This window comes from Pectinophora gossypiella, chromosome Z (assembly GCF_024362695.1).
Source record: "Pectinophora gossypiella chromosome Z, ilPecGoss1.1, whole genome shotgun sequence".
Classification (NCBI taxonomy): domain Eukaryota; kingdom Metazoa; phylum Arthropoda; class Insecta; order Lepidoptera; family Gelechiidae; genus Pectinophora; species Pectinophora gossypiella.
The window spans coordinates 8,604,572-8,617,567 of NC_065433.1; the positions used below are offsets into that span (position 1 = coordinate 8,604,572).

Genomic DNA, 12,996 nt, shown 5'->3' on the forward strand with positions numbered 1-12,996 from the left:
ACGACCTTTTCATTTATCGATAGATGCCCCTGACTAAACTACACGTTAGGTGATAGACAGGTAGTATTGTCTCTTTAGATTCGGTAGGTAAAATTGATTCAATCAAACGATAAGGTGTCTCCGCGTACCTATAGGATTTTGAATATTTGCCTGTTTGTTTGATCCTGAGTCGGACCTTTTATTATTATGAACAATTGCAAAGTACATTATCCCCTTCGTAAACTTAATTCACCTGAGCTAATTCACCTAAGTGCATTAAACAAACTTTTAGAGTACATCACAAACTTAAGCATGCAAATTCGTCGATTATAATAGGTAACAGATCTACAAATTATAACAATAACAAGATGAGGTACACATAGATATGGCCGAACACGTATAAATCATAATCGCACCGATCGTTCTTGCAGATGTGCAGTGTAATCGACCGAACCGGTATTCTCCGGTACCTGTATACGAGTAGTCTGTTTATTTTATATGATAGCTCGGTGAATAAAGGAGCTGTAGAGTGCGTAAAAAGGGACCTATGGGATTCCTTTAGAAATGTTTTCAGGCTAAACTAAACATAGTGAGTTAAAATACTAAATTTCTCACATATAGGAGGCGAGTCGGAGAAGGGGGAACGGTTCTTTCGCTAATATCTCACTTCGTTTATGTATACCATATATTTACTACTACCGTAGATTGAACATCAGCGCTCAAAAGGTGGGACGCAAAGTTACTGTTAATATAGCGATGTTGACAGTACTTTACCTCAGTGCACGATTAGGCGCCGAACTGGCAACATGGGTTCCCCATGTTCGTGCGTGCTCATGCGTATTCGTGCGTGCTAAAAACTTAAAAAGCCACAAAAGAAGGATGGAACATCATATTTTTAATAAGTTAATACTAAGACACTGTGCATGTCATCATAGTATAATACTTTAATTTTCGCAGTAAAACCCAAAAAATCATTATTTTAGTTTAAATTACACTAAAACAAATACTCCCGGTCAATCCGAGTCGCAGTATAGGTAATTCGACCGCGTTACGAAGCACCACGCAATAATATACGTAATAAGACAATGCGTACTTTCTTAATTTATATACTCTATATACCGCTATGTACGAACGTATAGCTAAAAAGAACCAAAATTCGCCACATTTTTGTATCAAGCGCTGTATCTACGGTAGTGATAAATCAATGATGTATACACTTTTCCTGAATCCATAACCGTTTTCGAGCTACACGCTCCAGAATAGTCTAAATCATGATATTTTAGAGATAACATAATTATTATGAAAGTCGACAATGGATAATGCATCATTTTCACCGTTGTAAATGCCCTCTTCCCTAATTTAGGAGGTATTTACGTGTTTGATGTAAAAGTTAGCGGCCAAAAAACAACAACGTGACGTCGAGGCTTATACAAGTAAAGACCTATAATGAGATGTGATTATTCACATTTTTCTTTAAGATCGCGTGTTTCGGTACACTCATGACGTAAAAGTTCTGTGTTATGACCGGAAAGATGTAGAAATGTTTATTTAATGAGGGACTTTTCAGGATACGTTCCTCAAAAACGATATAGATGACGCTGTAAGGGTTTTTCTTCGTTTAACCTTCTAATTTAATGGATAACAGACATATTTTCACTTAGTTTTAGGGTATAAATGATGACCCTTTTTATTACACTTAGGCACAACTACATCTTCTACCCATTATTATTCTGATCAAAATAAGGAGAAGCAACATAGGAAGCAACATAATTCTTATATGCTTCTGCCAATATATTGTAATTTTGAATAATCATGTAATCATCTATATTATTTTTGGAGAACGTAGCCTTGAAAGTCCCTCATTGTAGACACAGGCGTTCGACAACTTTCAGTATTCGAATTATAAAACTGACGTTCAAGTTATATAATTTTCAAAGTGAAAAAATTACGACTTTTACATCACCGGAAATATTTGTATTTTCGGTTTACTAGCTCAGCTGTTAATAACTTATCTTACACACTCTCAATGCTCCTATGAGGGCTTGTGAGCGAATAAATGTCATAGAAATTGTTCATCTGCTTATCATCCCCGGAATGTAACATAAAAAGTAATTAAAAAAATAATTCGACTTCAAAATCTGTCTAATAAAAAGTGAGATATTATAATATTTTGCCGAAAACAATGTTAGAATCGAAATTCTGAAGTCGTCTAGTCGGCGCAACCAATATAACCTTCGCTACCTGCAAACCCTGCAAATGCTCCACCGCGATCATTTTACCTATGACTACGGGTGAAATATGCACCTAAATTTTCGGTATATTTGCCCCGACTTCAGATTTACAATATAAATAAATAGACACTTGACTTAAAAAAAACCCCTGAACTAATTAATCAGATTTTAGATTCTAACGTTGTATTCAACAAAATGTTATTTTTCTTACTTTTTATTACACAGATTTTGAAGTCGGCCTAACTTTTTAAAGTACTTTTTATTTTTTACTTTTTTAACGTAAACTCGAGCACGTAACGGATAAAGGATTGTGTCTGCTCTAATATACAATGGGTCTACAACCTGTCATTTTCCATCTTAGGACTTCATATGAAAAGTAGCTGTAAGGTGACTTGTGGCTCGGTCCATCCTACTAGGGATTACAAGCGTGAGTTTATACATATGTATGATGCTTGTAAGATTTCCATATACTTCCAATACCATCGACTTAAATATTTTCGCGTTATAAGTATTGACTTTGTTTACCTTGTACCTACATCCCAAATCTATGCCCAATACTATGTGTGGCTCAAGGATCAAGAAACCTTTGCCTAAGAGTGGGATTTGTTACGCTAGATAAGACGATATTTTAACAAAATGGCCGATATCGCGGAGGATGCCGGAGATCTCTACATATATAGAAACTGGCACGTTTTCGACAACGTGTCCCAATCGTCACGTGTTAAACGTACCTAGATGGTGTCCTTTGAAGTGGATCAATGTTTCATGTCCAATTTACAATATTTTACGTTACTTTAATTGATATTAGTCCAGTTCGCATAACAACTGTTTAGCAATTAACTCGATATTATTAGGAAAAAATATTTCTCCCTAACATCGAACATCCTGTGTATAAATGTTACGAAGACAGGTTGACATTTTGTGACGTGTAGTACGTTACGTGTTGTCATAAATGATTCGTATTATAGATATTATTGTTTCTATTATTATATAACTGTAACTCGACTTCGAGGTTTACATGTCTGTCTAACAAATAAACCATCACAGTGTAGAAACTTATACCTAGGTATAATCTTTGGAACCTTGAAACCGGAACATTTCTTATCCGGATTCATGTATGAAATCAATCAAATTTGGAAATATAGAAAGTGTAAAACAGGCTAAGTATGCGTTAGGTTCGTTAAGCTTCTCGAATTGAATTAAGAAAACCGACCAATTGCAATCAGTGTAGTTAAATTAATGTGTAGCTTATTTTAATACATATTTTAATACATATCACATTGAAGTTCAAGTCAATTTCTAAAAAAATATATTACTGTTACGCGTATGTATGCACTATACATATTATGTCAATTGAACTTTAAATTAAATAAATGATTTTAATAAAATCATTTTCAGGACCGGAACACTTTAGCGTCGCACATAACCAGTGGTTTGGCTGACCAGAAAAATGTAATTGAAATGCTAAAAGGAAGGTAAATCAGATTTAATGAATCCATTGAATCGATGTTATTATCTGTTCTGTGATTGTGCCAATTCCCTCATTGTACTTGGTTGTTGCATGACCTGTCAATGATTGGTGTTCAGGGATGGTAGTTTGATGACGTCACCTAGACTTGTTGTAGCGCACAAACAAGAGAGAAGGTACCAGGTACGAGGATATTTGTCAGCAACTTGTTTTCGCTGGACGATTTCATGAATTTGCTCGTAGCGTGAATTTGCTTGATCAATTAGTAGATAGGTACCATCTAATATTGTTTGCATCGTTGCAAGTACTGAATATTTTTTAATAAGTATGTTTTTGCGTACAAACTGCCATCCCCTTTACTATTCTAGCCCGATCAATAAAAGGGGTGTATAGTGCGTTAGAGGGGATCTAAGCGATTTTTTCAGAAATGTGTTCAGGGTATTTCTAACATACTAAAACTCCCCACGTCTAGGCGAGCAGGAGTGGGGGAGAGTGGGGAAAGTCCTATTTTTGGGTTTTTGGCTAATATCTCAGAAACCATGCGTTCTAGAGAAAAAAGTTCTAATACCAAATAAAAGCTTAAAATTTCCTACAACTTGTTGTTATACACTTTTCTGATATTCCAATAGAGTTTGAGCTATTCCAATAGCACTCACCCGTGCTAAGGGAAATACACAAAAACAAAATTAAATCCTCTCTGAGTCACATTTTTTAAGATTTAATTTTCTCTTTTTCAATAATAGGTTTTCTTGAAAACTATATGCTGTAGACTATTTCGGAGCGTGTGGTATGTAGATTAAATTTTGGAAAAGAATTTTTTTAAATTTGAAATTTTCGATTTTTTGTAGGGGTGGGTAAAAATTTTGTTGCAGAAATGAATTCCTAGTTCTTGATTTATACGATGACGACTGTCTCGAACTGTAATCAGTTCTCGAATTTAAGTAATTAAATTCATAATAATAAAATACATCATATCGATTTTATTTCTACTGGAGTGAGTAAGCGGTTTGTAGGTTATTTATGTCATAACGACACTGGCCAGAAAAAAGTTGATGCTTATGGCGGGCTGTCATTTCGAAAAAACTAAATAATTTATAGAGAACAAATGAAAGTGCGTTAAGTTAGAGGAATTTGACGAAGCAAACAGCGCTGTGTCGCAGGTTCTAAGTTGGTTTACAGTAAATAACCTAGTTCTAAATGCTAAGAAAACGAAGTGTATTAAATTTGTTCTACCAAACGTAAAGAAAGTAAATAATAACATTAAAATTAACGACGAGAAACTAGATTTTGTTGAACACACAGTTTTCTTAGGAATTACTGTAGATTCAAAACTTCAATGGGGCCCACATATTGTATCACTAGCGGGCAAGCTAAGTTCAGCAGCATATGCCGTCAGAAGGATCCGACAACTCACAGATGTACCCACTGCTAGACTTGTCTACTTCAGCTACTTCCACAGCATAATGTCTTACGGTATTTTGCTGTGGGGTCGAGCCGCTGATGTAGAAACTATTTTCATCATTCAAAAAAGAGCAGTTCGCGCTATTTATAAGCTGCGTTGTCGGGACTCTTTGAGGGAGCTGTTTAAAGAAATAAATATACTGACGGTCGCAAGTCAATATATATATGAAAACATTATGTATGTACGTAAAAACTTATCTCTCCTTCCGAGAAACTGTGAAAGGCATACTTACAATACAAGAAATAAACATAAAATTGCTATTCAAAATTCTAGATTAAGTAAATTAAATTCATCTTTTTTGGGGTTATGTATACGTTTTTACAATAAAATACCAGATAATATATTAAATTTGTCAGAAAATAAATTTAAAGCTCACGTGAAGCTTACTTTATGTAAAAAAGCTTATTATAAGATTAATGACTACCTAAATGATAAAAATGTCTGGTATTGAATGTGTTCCTCTAGTTATTAAATAACTTGTAATGTATATCCTCATTGGTTTTTAAAAGATGTGTTGCTGTTGCAGTTTCTTGTCATTTCTTCTCCTCAGCCATAACACCTTGCGAAATGACGTAAATTCAAAAATGTTACATTGACCTTCAACAAGTTTATCCATGATAATTACGTTGAATAAATGATTCTGATTTCTGATTTCTGCGTTAAGAGCAACGAACAGAACAACACACCAGTTTTATCAGTCTAGTCAGTTAAGTCTTGTAATACTTAATATATTTTTCTAATTATCAGTTATGCTATGTTTGTGTAATCCGATGCAGAAATATTACTAAATCGGACAACAGACAGTAAAACAGATAATAAAACAGACAGTAAAACATGCAGTAGGTAATATCGCTGTTGTGGTGATTCTATCAGGCAATCAGATGAACATATTATCAACTCATTCGGGTGGACAGGGATGGTAGTATGGGGGCGGCTAGAGGCTATTCGCGTGGTTTCACCCCATATTTTATACCCTATATTCAGACAGATATGGGCAGGAGCGAAAAACCTAAAAATGGGACCTTTACCCCCTTCCCCCTCTCGGGCTCAATTCCTTGACGTGGGATTTTTAGTGTGTTAAACCCCTAGACACCCTGAACACATTTCTGAAAGAATCGCTTAGATCTCTTCTCACGTACTCTACACCCATTTCTGCGATATTTGTTGACCGAACTATAGACTGGAGGTTTCACAAATTAATCTACTGTCCCATGATCTGATCGTGGCTATAGTCATGTAAAATACATATTATATGTATATTATATAGTTGGTTATTAAGATACAGATTTCTTTTAAAAACACTGTAGTAGGTTTGGTTGGAGTTGCCATTTTTATGTGTAAGTTGTCTCTGCTTCTCTACGTTAGAATGTGTCAAAGTTAATTTGGCTCAGTGGCACACTAGCAGTCTTATTATAATGACATAAATGCATTGATTTATACATAATATATGTTACTATAGAGGCATATAAATAAATTCATGTAATGTAATTTCAGCCTCCTTCTCAGTAAGTTCTCAGCTCATCGTTTTCTGAGACCTTATTAAAATCTGAATTTGCCTGCACAATGACGCAAAGTTAGGTCACCTGTATGGAAACGAATTTAGTATCGTTTCATATTTACATTTTAATCATATTTTTTGCCATAATTAGCCGTTCCTAATATCTGGCTGCCTTATGCCCGGGCCCAGGCCAACCAGTGAGACGGCAGCCTTTTAGGAAAACCACCTCTGATTTATCTATGTACCTAACACGAACGATTCTCACCTCTCATTGTCAAGTTCAATCTGAATAATCTATAGAAATAGAATGTAAGGTGTTTTAAAACTGCGTCATATCACTATGATGTGTACTAGCATACATTACATAACGCAGCCAAACAAGCCCGTCGGCTATGCCCGTGGCTTAGTTCTCATAGAGGGCTCTAGTGTGGATTGCCTTTACGTCACTTATCACGTTTACTGCAACGCGTTTGTAAATCGCACGAGTGACATTAGAGCAAAACGTCACTGGGAATAATAAGGTGTATACCTATAGTTATTCACTGCATTTAATTTATGCCAACGATATTACATTATTAATTTTTGCATTCCGTTGATGTTGGGTTAGCATCACTTTTAGGTACCTTTAATTCGGAGATCAGCTTAATTTCTTTGTTAAAATGCATTATATGATCCTAAGTGTATTGCGTTATTGATCAGTATAATCATTTCAGTCAGATATTGTCACAATAAATTGGTTAGCATTTTTTTTTTGTAATTTAATAATAAGTTGTTTATGTATGAGTCATGTGTGGTTCATGTGCTTGTGTGTAAAACTGTTATTGGTGTGTAGTTCTATTTTCAATGACGTTGCACTGCGTTTATATCCTTATTGCTGAAGCCGTACGGTTGCGCTCTTGATTATAGTCGACACGTTCCATTTAAGTGACTTGCCTCGGAGATGCTCGGATATTTCGAACATGTAATTTAGTGATATTTGATGATACCCCGCAGAAAATCGGTAAATACACAATAGTAACATCAAATCAGATCGACCAGATCAATTGAGTTGTTAATCAGTTCAGTTCATGTTTTAATAAATAATCGTTGTTTTTTACGCATTGTTGATCACCTAGCCCATTAACGTCAAAATGTCATTTTATTTGTTAGGCGGGAAAACGTATTGTACGGTCTTGTTACGCATAAATCTACCTTTGGTTCACAAGATAGAAACTATATGAATACTGGTTTACAAAACTATTTTATGGGCGAAAATAGGAAGAGAATTAGGTATTAAGTTCATAAAATTAATACTTAGTTCGATATATCGTCCTCGACATCCAACATCCAGTTGTATTCAGTGTATGTCAGCAATTATACGAATAATGACAACTCCTGTCTTAAAGTGTCACGTTTCGGAGATATGAGGGTTAGACGATCAAACAAAATTACAGACTTTATCGGACTAACGAAAATCGCACTCTAAAAAGTATGAAACAAGTGTTAACGAATTCTACAATAAAACTTAATATTAGCCACATACCCAGTTTGATTACTTAGTATTACAGTAAATGACACTCTTACGTCGAAGAATTCCAATTATTCTTACTGCGAATCATAATAAATAATACTAATAAGTTAAAAGTCCAATACAGAAATAAGTTTTCCAGTCTACGCTTTTCACGAAAATTCTGTCTTCACTTGTTTTCGTTTCTTTCGAAGTCCAAGACGTATCGTCCGCCGAAACCTTTTGTTTTTTTTTAAACATGACGTGATCTTCATTTCCTGAAATTGCCAACACAAGAAAATATTTCTCTGACATTCTTCCGAATAGTGATGTTTAGGAGAAAGTGACCCGGTCAATCGAATATTTATATCCACTTGAGTTTGAATATTATTATTAATTATTACAGCTCACAGGTTCAGAATCACCAGTACATAATACCTACTGTTTTTCCCGTTTGACAAACCCACACCATTTGACAAAATCTACCGAAGAAGGTGATCAGAATTCTAAAACTAAGACGCAGAGAAAAACAACCCAGAGAGCCAAGAGCCATAGAAAAAGTGACAGTGGGCATAACAGCTGATCGGTATAATATTGTAGAAATACTGTTCACAATTTCTTGATTTAAGTGGCCTACTAATGTTTTGTTAATATAAATGTTTAAATAAGGAAGTCTTTTAACATAGTTTTCCTAATTCTACTTCTGCTATAATTAGTATTTACAAAGTAATCACTAACCTAACCTAATAAACAATGGAATTGGAAATCGCTGTGGCGGTTGTATCAGGATTATCAGATAATCAGATCATTTCAGTTGTGAGTCAGGAATGACCCTATTATATTCAGACAACTACGGGCACGTTGCAGTATAGCATCGTAGTTTATTGCTGGCTCGATAAAAATATTTAGTATTATCAGAAACGTAAATAAGTCCGATGCATGTGTATGTGTAATGTAGATAAGGGATGTGATTCAGATTTGAGATAGGGCATTTACGTCTAGGTCGTTACCGTGCATGACATGTGTGGTTTCAGACACATTGCGTATTTTTTTAACTGTCATTATTATCGTTGGCTACCACCGCATGCTCGCTAACTTACAGCGGTCCTTTGAAAGGATAATAAATAAAAATATCGTCTATGATTTTGCGAACCTATCACGCCAAATGGTTAGCCAAATAACCGTTCTTCGTCGTCCGGTAGAAATTTACCGTGGTCGGCGTGGAAGATATTAATCAGAATCAGTTAGAATAAAATAGCTCTTGTGTTCCCTCCATTTGTACACGTACTATTTGTTTGGTATGAAATAAACGTATTGTATTGAAAACACGTATACCTACCCAAATACAGTTGGGTTAAATAAAAGACGGGAAACCTTATGCGTAAGAGATCGATACAGGTGACATTAGTGGTGTTAATTGTAGGCGGTAAACGCTAGACATACACATTATCACATTGCGTTTTGGTATTTCTATTACGAAAGAAGTTCCTTGAATTTCAAATCGTGGTAGTTAAGTGTGAAAAACCTCCTTGATATCCAAAAATAACAGCTTACCCACGAGTCACGGGTTTAGTCCCAGAGAGGTATAATTATTGACTATATTCTAAGGGGACCTGGCTGAGTTAATCTTATATTCACGTGGACTGTGTAGGCGGGTCCCGACCCCTTAACAATCCCAGTATTAAAACTTATGAACTCTATATTTGGAATTTTACGACTTCAGAGTCAGAAACAGGTAATTTTAAATGTCACATTCGTAAATAGAACAATGTTTGAGAAGAAACCATGCTTTGTTTTGTTTTTAGGGTGCCGTACCTACCGCAACGAGACTTTAAAATTAATAACTTAAAGCAATTAGAATTGTTTTGTTTATGTCCTGTGTGTGCAATAAAGCGTTTGCTATGTTATGTATTTAATCAATATTGTTGGGCGTTCCGAGGGTTACAGGTACGATGCGCAAACGTGAGCAATAGAAAACAAATAAATAAAGCTTAAGGGAATTTAAAAGGTACCTATAAAAGGTATCTAAAGAACCATAATTGGTAGTTAGCCAGTTGAAATACTCACACATTAAGTATGTGTTATTATGGCGAATTTATTGACAAATAAGAAACGTAACGAAAAGTAAACTTTCAGGAAAAGTACTCAATTAGGTAATGGGCTATTATCTAAGCTTTATCTGGGTAATTGTAAGGTAACTTCTGGTGGCCATAACTTTTTCTCGACATATTTGAAGGAAATGCAATGGAATAAAATTATTGGTCTATCCTTCAGTAGGTATGAGTCAAAAAGTGCTACAGACGCTAGGGTGCCAAGTCAATTTTGATCGTGTTCTGTAGTAATATACTTTCCTATTTTTGAGTATATTGAGTGTAGTTATTGCGACCACCAATACTTAATATAGATATGTTTCTCTTTATTTCTTTTACACTAATAAACAGGTAATTTTTACAAATTCCTTTCACAAAACTCACAATGAAAATCAAAAGGCAGCCGCGTAACAAAGTTTAGAAAACTTTTGTGGGCTTCGTTACTTTATCCAGCTTCTTTTGAATGTAATTTTAGTAAAGTAAACATTGGGGTTAAGGAAATGTCATTTTTTAATCCGACGTAGGGAAAGGAAATGGACGGATAATTACCCTCTATCCTGTTTCTATCCTAATTGGATCGCTTATCACTTCCTTTCGAATAGCAATTAGTTTTTTCCATCAACACGGTTGGGTGTTCCAAGGGTTATAGGTACGTTGCGCAATCGTGAGCGATAGAGAGAAAATGAATAAAAGCGATCGCACGTCGTGAATCGAATCTTGCACGTGAGCGTCAGATACCTATATTTTGCAACGCACGTCTATAGAACTAGCCACTCCGTACCTGTAATCCCTACTGGGGTGGGCAAAGTAACATATTTATTATACATAAATGGGGATGGATCACTGGGCTTGGGGAGTACTTCAATATGTAGCAAGGGCCTACACACACTTTGGTATAAGTACTTAATTCTTTATAATAGTCCGAACGCAGTGTCTTATGAATATTATCTGCTGTCTTGCGGGTTGTGGGTCTGCAACCCACCACACCTGCCCTGGTTATTATTGAGCCGCGTAAATGCTCCTGACATGGTTCGTGTACCGGCTCGTATTTACCACCAGCAATACACTATAATGATTCATCATATCCAACTAAGGACAAACACCACGAGTCGCTGTGGCATTTATTATTGATGAGTATGGCTCTTCCCACTTCGTTAAAACTACGGATACGACTTATAAAAAAGTGTTCTTTTGAACTACCTACATCCAAGAATAAATTTCTTAATAGGTATTACGTTAATTACCTACTCTCTTAGCTTAACTCAACAACGAAAAAGTACTTTAGAAAATTTAGTTTGGACTTTTAACAATGTTATTTAACACGTTGCTGTTGTTATGTAGTATTTCATAAACTTGGTTCTCACCAATGAAATGTGATATTTATGCTAAGCACAATTTGCAGATTTCTACACTTAGGCAGAAATTTAAGAGCCACGCTCTTGTCAGTGTAGCATGATTGCTACTTTTTTAGGGAAAAATAAGTGGTTTCCCTCTTGCCTTCCGCCCCGCAGTACTCTGTCTGACGCAAGTGGGATGGCACCCAGAGTAGCCTATTACAAAGCCATACTAGGAGGTTGAGGAGCTCGGTGGCGCAGCGGAAAACGCGCTCGGTCTGCGATTGTTGAAGTTAAGCAACTTTCGCAAAGGCCGGTCTTAGGATGGGTGACCATAAAAAAAATAAGATTTCATCTCTAGCTTCTCCATGCTTCGGAAGGCACGTTAAGCCGTTGGTCCAGGCTGCATTAGCAGTCGTTAATAACCACCAATCCGCACTAGGCCCGCGTGGTGGTTTAAGGCCCGATCTCCCTATCCATCCATAGGGAAGGCCCGTGCCCCTGCAGTGGGGACGTTAATGGGCTGGTGATGATGACTAGGACTCCTGTCCTCCGCCTCTGAATAGTACTGACTGCTGCCCTCTGTCAGGTTCCAGGTTACAGTCCCTGCGACTTGTCCCTTCCGTCCTGCATTGCCAGGCAGAAATATATTGGAAATAAAAATGCATTACAATACAAACAATCTTTATTGCAACTTAACACATAACATAAGCTCACGATTATATCCCAATTCGGATAGTCTGCTGTATATTCATCAGATGAACAAACTACCTACGCCTCCTGCCAATCTGTCCTGTCCAGTTTAATTACGACCACGGCTAATAAACAACAGTTCGGAAGAATTTCAGAGATATATTTTCTTCTTTTATATTTTTTAGAACGCGAGTGTTTGAAAACATACTTTTTTCCGCACCTGTACAGTCGCTGACGAGGTCATAGCGAGGTCACTAACACTGCGTCCACGCGTAGTATATCGCGCGCTGCCCCGAGAGCGCTAAATGCGTACTTTTGCAGGAATAGGCTTCAAATTCTGCTGTGCGCATAAATACATACAATTACTATCGCTCGCTTCGTGCCACTGAAATCGCAACGTGACTCAATTATCCACTTGACTTAACCGACGCCGCCGTAGTCGTCATCTCTCGAATCTCGACGTCTTCATACTAACTCTATCCTGGGTACATATCTACCCAGTCTATATCTGTGGAGCGTCCATGTTTAGTCACCTTGAACTGCTAATTTATCGATGGGTATATTTTCGAAACTATTTAGTGTAGGTACCTATAGGAACCAAATTACTTGTTCATAATCATGCAGTTAATTATGCCAACATACATAGGTAGCAAAAATGGCCACAAAGTCCGACAATATACAGGTATATTAAAAAAATAATAATAATGATCCGATGGGACCATTTCTACTAACTACATTATTTACAAATCCAATAC

The 12,996-nt window shown here is 36.2% G+C and overlaps 1 protein-coding gene across 9 annotated transcripts in view; it reads left to right on the top strand.

The window, feature by feature from the left end:
• The window catches only part of LOC126380503 (period circadian protein), a 50,660-nt gene that overhangs the window by 2,815 nt on the left and 34,849 nt on the right, over window positions 1-12,996 (top strand). For 8 of the 9 annotated variants that reach the window (XM_050029949.1, XM_050029955.1, XM_050029957.1 and 5 more), the window contains exon 2: window positions 3,609-3,685. The exons of the other annotated variant lie outside the window; for it this stretch is intronic. The gene's annotated coding sequence lies outside the window, so the exon portion shown is untranslated. The remainder of the gene's footprint in view (window positions 1-3,608; window positions 3,686-12,996) is intronic. 9 annotated transcript variants of the gene reach the window in all.